We start from the raw sequence: 9188 nt of genomic DNA, 5'->3' as shown, positions 1-9188 counted from the left end.
TTTTTGTGAGAGTAACATGACACTACAAGTTTCTTACAACATGATATATATATATAAAACCCTATAAAAAAAAGCATAAGTTAAAGGGTTTTATATTTCTCATATTGTAGGAGATAAATATATCTCCTACAACATAAGAAACTCTAAATCATAAGCTAAAAGTTAAATTTTTTTTAAAAAAAATCAATTTTAGCTCAACCCCACTCTGCCTTGCTTTTACCATTAGCATCACATATTTGATAATTATATATATATAAAGTATTTATTAATTTTAAAATCCAAATAACATTTTATTTAAAAGTACTTTTTATATTGTTCATCCAAATGTGAAATAATTTTAACTTTTAAAAAATTTCATTATGAAAAAAACAAGCCATAAAAAATCATTTTTTCAAAAGTTCATTCAAACGGGCGGTAAATATTGTCACCTACATCTCTTTTCCCCCCTATTTTTAGTAAAAGAGTACTTATTCTTGTGTATCAAAAATATATTCCTACCATAAGCTTCCTTTGACCCGCCTCATCATGATATTAGAGTTGGATTGAGCTTGAGCTAGCATAGCATTTGGATAGAAGCGGGTTAAGTACTTGGGTTTGAGGTACTCAAAGAGCTCTATGTTAGGAGAAGCATATTAATGTGATGTTTCACACTTTAGGAGAGATTATTTGGATTCAAGTGTGATGAAGTCTCATATTAATTGATAATGACTTAAGTGAAGTCTAAAAAAAAGGGAGAACCTATAAAATTAGTGTCTTAGTTTTGTATTGAAACATGGTGCTAGACCCACTTATTAAAATTGATATGTAGTGGTCCTCTGCGATGTGATTTCCCAGTCTCTCCTAAAAGAACTTTTAAAATGTTCATTTAAAATTTGACAGCTTACCTACTTGAATTTTAAGCTTACTCATATGTAAACAAACCTTTCTTGCTAGGAATAGATCTGAGCTTGCACGGATCTGCTTTAATTAAGCCAAAGCAACTATGATACTTAGTGAGATAGGGTAAAATCATGTAGTACACATAAGCGTTGGTCATTTAATACAATAGAGCATGGGTCCATTTTCAGGAAGAGTATCCCAATTCCACTCCCGTGACTCCGTGAGTGTGAAACTCCTTAATTTGGAATGAGGGTAAAAAAAGAAAGAAAAGTAATATTTCCACAAAAAACCCTTTTCTTAACTCCAAATCAAACACAGAAATATTCCCTTCCCAGTTCCCATTTCTTCATTTTGTATCTTTTATAAAAAAACAAAAAAAACAAAAAAAAAAACTGAAGGGGTTAAGCGATACAGATCCTGCAAATTAGAATTCTAAACTAAAAAGCAGAATCATAAACTTACTCAGGGCCTGTTTTGCATTCCATCTTGTTTCCCCCTTTTTTTTTTCGCCTTCTTTCTCTCCATATCCACGGAAGGTATTGCTACATTCCTCTTTCATTCTTGCTTTTGAGGTACATCTGTAACAACACTATTTCTTCTTTTTCTTCATTTTTTTTTTTTTCATTTTCATGCCTTCTATTTATTATTCACATTTTCTGTATTCAAGACTCAATATATCATTTAATAAACTTGAAAAAAAAATGATTAACTTTTTTCCATTTTACCAACCCTTTTATAAGTGTGCATTTGGATTAGCTATTTTTTAGGAGAAGTTGTTTTTTTTCCACCAAAATAAAAAGTCATTTTGAAGAATTTTATCTTCTTGGATAGCAACTTTCAGAAAAAGCAAAATTTAGAAAACAAAATTAAAATAATGCTTTCTCTAAAATTCAGGATTCCTTGATTCTAAAAAAATAACATAGGATAAAGGGATTTATATTTTTCATATTATAGGAGATAAATTTACCTCCTATGTACACGTAAAAGTATGTGCGGGCTATGTAATTTCATGTGAGAAGAAGAGAGAAAGAGAAAATATGAGTTTCACACACTTTTGTGTAGGAGATAAATTTATCTCCTATAATATAAGAAACTCTAAAAAGTAAGTTAAAAGTTATTTTTTTTAAATTCAATTTTATCCCATCCGCACTATCACCATTATCATGACATATTTGGTAATTTTATATAAAAAGTATTTATTTATTTTAGAATCCAAATAATATTTTTTTATTTAAAATTATTTTTTATGTTGTTCATTCAAACTAAAACATAAAATAACTTTAATTTTTAAAAAAATTCATTATGAAAAAAATAAGTCATAAAAAGTTGTTTTTTAAAAACTCATTTTTAAAAAACTGATTCAAATAGACTCTAAATGTTGTCACCTACATCTATTTTTTTATGGAAAAAGTGTTTAACCTTTTAAATGACACAACTTATATCCTTTTAAATAAAATTAAGAATAATAATCATTTCTTTAATTACTGATTAATTTAAAAATGCAATATCATAAATTTAAATTAATAAAAGAATTAGTTGAGTTGAAACAACTTGTTAATCCTGTAATTATCATTTTGGATCAGTTTGGCTACGACAGTTAAAATTTCCAAAACAAAATTCCTTCAAACTATTTTTTTTAAATTAAAATCAATCAACACATAAATATTTTCTACAGAACGAAGTAGTTTTGAATTCCCTATTGCATAGAGGGATACATCGAAGCAAGACCTTTCTCGTTAAGCTCAAAAGTAAACTTTCAAAAATTAGATTCCTTTTCTAATAATCAATTTTATTCTTCAGGGTGAAATAAATATTTAATTTTTACTAATAGTTTGCACAATTAATATAAGGTAACCATTTTTTTGTTAAAATGGAGAATGTAGGATGCTAGACCTTCTCCACTCGTAATAGTGTCTGGAATCCAATTATGTTTTCAAAAACTAGTTTTCTCAAACAAAAGGGTTTTTCCAAGGTTTTTTCAGATAAATTTTGATGGCGACTCCATTGTTTCTAATCTTATATCTTTCGCCCTCACATCGCTATCCGGCTGCGACACATATCAATATGAGGTTTCACAATTTAGGAGAGACTATTGGAATATTTAAGTGTAATAAAATTTCATATTGTTTGGTAATGAGGTAAGTGAAGTCTACAAAAAAGGGAGAACCTATAAAACCAATGTCTTAATTTTGTGTTGAGACATGGTACTAAACCCAGCCCTTTAGTGATAGTCCTCAGTTATGTGCTTTCCCTGTCTCTCTTTAAATAACATTTAAAAGGTGTTGGGTCAAGTCGGACCCTCAATTCGATTGCGGAAGCGAAACAGTAAAATGCAAGAGGAGAGAGATGGAGAAGAACATAGACAATTTGTTTAGCATGAGAAAACCTTCTCCAATGTGAAAAAGTAAAAACCTACGGGACACTAGTTCAGAATCAAACTTCCACTATAAGATAATGGGTTACTGTTAAATAAACGTTAAATGTGGAGTTATGTGTCAGTTTAATTTTTAATGGGTTTAATTTAGCAATCAATTTAGTTTTTAATGGGTTTAATTCAGCAAACGTTAAATGTCAGTTTTATGTTTTTAAGTTTCTGAAATTATGTGAGTTTATTGTGATGTTAAGTGTCTTTATTGTAGAGTTACAAGTTTTGTAATTTAAAAATCTATTGTTTGAATGAAAAGTTACGACTTCTGCCTTAGTAAAAATCCTTTGTTTTACTCTTCTCCTAACAAATTGGTATCAAAGCTATGGAAAGGGGGAGTGATATGGCACTACCTAAGTTGACGAAGGAGAACTACGAGAATTGGAGCATCCAGATGAAGGCTCTTCTCGGATCCCAGGACGCTTGGGAGAATGTTCAAGCAGGTTTTGTAGAACCACAGGATACTGGAGGCTATTCGGCGGCTCAAACTAAAGCGTTGAAAGAGACGCGTGCAAAAGACAAGCTGGCGTTATTCATGCTCTTCCGAGCTGTAGACGAATCCGGGTTCGAGAAGATAGCAAATTGTGAGACCTCAAAGGCATCCTGGGACATCTTGGCAAATGTCTATAGAGGAGCTAACCGGGTTAAACAAGTCCGGCTTCAAACCCTTCGTGCCGAGTTGGAGGGAATGAAGATGAAGGACACGGAAGGAGTATCCGGGTTCGTTGCCCGGGTTCAAGGAATTGTGAACCAGTTGAAACGGAATGGAGAAGATATACCTGATACCAGAGTGGTGGAGAAAATCTTGAGATCTTTGACAGACCAGTTTGAAAACGTGGTTTGTGCGATAGAGGAGTCCAAGGATCTGTCTACACTCACCATTGACGAGTTGGCGGGTTCCCTTGAAGCGCATGAACAAAGAAAGAAGAAGGAGGAGGAAACTCTTGAGCAGGTACTTCAGACCAAAGCAACAATTAAAGATGAGAAGATGCTCTATTCTCAAAGTTTCCGAGGTAGAGGACGTGGCCGCAGTGGACGAGGTACTAGCCGTGGTGGTAGAGGTCGAGGCCGAAGTCAAGAAGTGTATGGTGATGAGGTAGGACAGTCAAATCAACAAAACTGGAGAGGACGAGGACGAGGTCGACGAGGAGGTCGGTCACATTATTCAAACATCGAGTGTCACAAATGTGGAAAGTTTGGTCACTATGCGAAAGATTGTAACTCGGACAAGTGTTACAACTGTGGCAAAGTCGGACATTTCGCAAGAGAATGCAGAGAGGAGAAAAAGGTGGAGGAGACGTCCAACCTAGCCACAGAAGGCGAGATGAAGGATGGTGTCTTGTTAATGACACACAGTGAAGGAAGTCCTGACGATGACATGGAGTGGTATCTTGACACGGGTGCGAGCAACCACATGTGCGGACATAAACACTTCTTCAAGGAGATGATAAAAGTGGAAACCAGACATGTTTCGTTCGGGGATGCCTCAAAGGTTGAGGTAAAAGGCCGAGGTACGATCTGTTTCCTACAAAAGGACGAGTTAATTGGCTCAATTCGAGATGTGTACTATGTACCCGACCTAAAAAGCAATATTTTAAGCATGGGTCAACTGATGGAGAAAGGTTACTCGGTTATTATGAAAGACCGGGTATTGTATTTGAAAGATGAGCAAGGTCGGATGATAGTCCGAGTTCAAATGGGTAAGAATCGTATGTATAAACTGAATTTGAAATGTGTACAGGTTGAATGTTTACAAGTCGAGGTAGAAGATAAGGCATCACTTTGGCATCTCCGGTTTGGTCACCTACATTATGGTGGTCTAACCAAGTTGGCAGAGAAAAAGATGGTGGACGGGTTACCTGACATAAACTTTGAAGGAAAGTTTTGTGAGAGTTGTGTACTTGGCAAGCATGCCAGGACCACGTTTCAGAAGATGGCAAGATTCCGGGCTAAGCAACCTCTGGAACTAATACATACCGACTTGTGTGGACCCATCAATCCGGGTTCCTTCAGCGGCAAGAAGTATTTTATTTCCTTTATTGATGATTTCTCACGGAAAACTTGGGTTTACTTTCTGAAGGAGAAGTCCGAGGTGTTTGATGTGTTCAAAAAGTTCAAGGTGATGATTGAGAAAGCAACAGGAAGCTATATCAAATCGGTGCGGTCTGACAGAGGTGGGGAATATACCTCAACAACGTTTATGTCGTTCTGTGAGGAACAGGGGATAAGGAGGTTTCTAACAGCACCATACTCACCACAACAGAATGGCGTGGCTGAAAGGAAGAACCGGACTAATCTTGACATGGTTCGGTCAATGCTGAAGAACAAAAGGATGCCGAAGGAGTTTTGGGCGGAAGCTGTGCAGTGTGCTGTGTATGTGCAGAACCGATGTCCACATTCAAGCTTGGATGACAAAACACCACAGGAAGCATGGAGCGGTCAAAAGCCTTCAGTGGCTCATCTAAGAGTTTTTGGTAGTGTGGCCTATGCACACATACCGGACCAGCTCAGAACCAAGCTCGAGGATAAAAGCAAGAAATATGTTTTTATTGGGTATGATGAAAAAACAAAGGGGTATAAGCTGTTTGACCCCGTCAACAAGAAAGTCATAGTGAGCAGAGATGTAAAGCTCAATGAAGCAAATGAGTGGGACTGGAGCAATTCATCTGAGATAAACTCTGAAGACGGAATCACAACACAAATTATCAACCCGGCAAGTCCTGAAGCTTCTGATGATGAAGACGAGGTACGACAACCCAGGATGCGGAGCATACAATTTTCAGAATCTGCAAGAAGAAGATGAATGCTCAAGGAGAGATAGAACGATATAAAGCTCGACTAGTTGCAAAAGGTTATAAGCAGAAGGCTGGAATTGACTATGACGAGGTGTTTGCCCCTGTTACAAGGATGGAGACAATTCGGCTATTCATCTCACAGGCTGCTCAATACAGATGGCCAATACATCAAATGGATGTAAAGTCGGCATTCCTGAATGGTGTTCTTGAAGAAGAAGTTTATGTGGAACAACCGTCGGGCTACATGAAGGCAGGAGAAGAGAAGAAGGTGCTGAGATTGAAGAAAGCACTTTACGGGTTGAAGCAAGCACCACGAGCATGGAATGCTCGTATTGACAAATATTTCAAGGAGAATGGACTTGAACAGTGTCCATATGAACATGCTGTTTATGTCAAGAAAAATGGATAGTTTATGAGTCATAAGGTTAACATTTAACGTTTACTTAACAAAATTCCCCCGTAAACTTAAATGCATCTTTCTTCGGTCAAAAGCCTTCAGTGGCTCATCTCAGAGTTTTTGGTAGTGTGGCCTATGCACACATACCGGACCAGCTCAGAACCAAGCTCGAGGATAAAAGCAAGAAATATGTTTTTATTGGATATGATGAAAAAACAAAGGGGTATAAGCTGTTTGACCCCGTCAACAAGAAAGTCATAGTGAGCAGAGATATAAAGCTCAATGAAGCAAATGAGTGGGACTGGAGCAATTCATCTGAGATAAACTTTGAAGACGGAATCACAACACAAATTATCAACCCGGCAAGTCCTGAAGCTTCTGATGATGAAGACGAGGTACGACAACCCAGGATGCGGAGCATACAAGACATATATGAGTCAACAAGTGAGGTACATTTTGTTTGTCTTCTTGCAGATTCTGAAAATATAAGCTTTGAAGAAGCCATCCGAGATAAGAAATGGCAAGACGCCATGGATGAGGAGATAGAAGCCATTGACCGAAATAACACATGGGAGTTAGCCGAGCTACCAAAAGGAAGTCGGCCCATTGGAGTGAAGTGGGTGTTCAAGAAGAAGATGAATGCTCGAGGGGAGATAGAACGATATAAAGCTCGGCTAGTTGCAAAAGGTTATAAGCAGAAGGCTGGAATTGACTATGACGAGGTGTTTGCCCCTGTTACAAGGATGGAGACAATTCGGCTACTCATCTCACAGGCTGCTCAATACAGATGGCCAATACATCAAATGGATGTAAAGTCGGCATTCCTGAATGGTGTTCTTGAAGAAGAAGTTTATGTGGAACAACCGCCGGGCTACATGAAGGCAGGAGAAGAGAAGAAGGTGCTGAGATTGAAGAAAGCACTTTACGGGTTGAAGCAAGCACCACGAGCATGGAATGCTCGTATTGACAAATATTTCAAGGAGAATGGACTTGAACAGTGTCCATATGAACATGCTGTTTATGTCAAGAAAAATGGAGGAGACTTGTTAATTGTGGCTCTTTATGTTGACGACCTCATTTTTATGGGAAACAATGCCAAGATGATACAAGAGTTCAAGAGCACAATGACAAGAGAGTTCGAAATGACAGATCTCGGTTTTATGAAGTTCTTTCTCGGTTTGGAAGTAAAACAAAATGAGAAGGGAATCTTCGTGTCACAGGAGGCTTATGCAAAAATAATTTTGAAAAAGTACAAGATGGAAGATTGCAACCCGGTTTCAACACCAATGGAACCCGGTTCAAAACTTTCTAAGTTTGATGGAGGATACCGTGTTGATGCAAGCAAGTACAGAAGTTTGGTGGGAAGCCTACGCTATCTCACATGCACGAGGCCGGATATCTCGTTGAGTGTCGGCATAGTAAGTCGGTTCATGGAGGAGCCAAGATACACACATTGGAAGGCGGTAAAGAGAATTCTGAGGTATGTTCAAGGTACAGTTTCACACGGGTTACACTACTCGAGCTCGGCAAAATACAAGTTGATTGGATATTTTGACAGTGATTGGTGTGGAGACGTAGATGATCGAAAGAGCACGGCTGATTATGTGTTTTTCATGGGCAACACGGCATTCACTTGGATTTCGAAGAAGCAACCTATTGTGACACTGTCAACATGTGAAGCTGAATATGTAGCTGCATCTTGGTGTGTTTGTCATGCAATGTGGCTCAGGAATTTGCTAAGCAAGCTGGAGGAAAAACAAGTCGGCCAAACTGTGATCCGAATTGACAATAAGTCGGCTATAGAGCTAGCCAAGAACCCGGTAAATCATGAAAGAAGCAAGCATATTGACGTCCGATTTCACTTCATCCGGGATCAAGTAAAGGAAGGAAATGTGGAGCTAACACATGTGACCAGTCAAGAGCAAGTCGCAGATATCTTCACGAAACCGCTACTGACGGTACTCCTTGACAACTACAAGAAATTGATCGGCATGAAGGATGGCAGAAGCATTTAAGTTTACGGGGGAGTTTTGTTAAATAAACGTTAAATGTGGAGTTATGTGTCAGTTTAATTTTTAATGGGTTTAATTCAGCAATCAATTTAGTTTTTAATGGGTTTAATTCAGCAAACGTTAAATGTTCGTTTTATGTTTTTAAGTTTCTGAGATTATGTGAGTTTATTGTGATGTTAAGTGTCTTTATTGTAGAGTTACAAGTTTTGTAATTTAAAAATCTATTGTTTGAATGAAAAGTTACGACTTCTGCCTTAGTAAAAATCCTTTGTTTTACTCTTCTCCTAACAGTTACAACAGTCAAACTTTACCTACAATGGTGATAATCTCAAACTTTCCTAAAGAGATATTTTACTTCAAACATCTCTCTCTAGAAGTATTCAAAATTCTTTTTCCACATCACTAAACCTTACACACTATAAGCTTATATAAGGGAAAGAGATGATTCTAGATCTTTAATTATGGAGAAATATTGAACCATTCAAAGGATATATCCCTTGAGTCTTGCACCTTCGTTTATGGAGAAATATTAAATCACTCACTCAAAAGATATGTTCCTTGAGCCTTGCACCAAAATAGAGAGTTCCAACCTATGAAGCACGGATACGCAAAAAAAAAAAAAAAAATTCTACGTATCGGACACACGTGCGATACGGATACGTTAGGATACTCATATTTTA

Source organism: Gastrolobium bilobum, unplaced genomic scaffold (assembly GCF_033153095.1).
Source record: "Gastrolobium bilobum isolate Gb01-03AN ecotype WA unplaced genomic scaffold, APGP_CSIRO_Gbil_v1 utg25356, whole genome shotgun sequence".
NCBI lineage: Eukaryota > Viridiplantae > Streptophyta > Magnoliopsida > Fabales > Fabaceae > Gastrolobium > Gastrolobium bilobum.
This window is presented reverse-complemented; position numbering follows the sequence as displayed.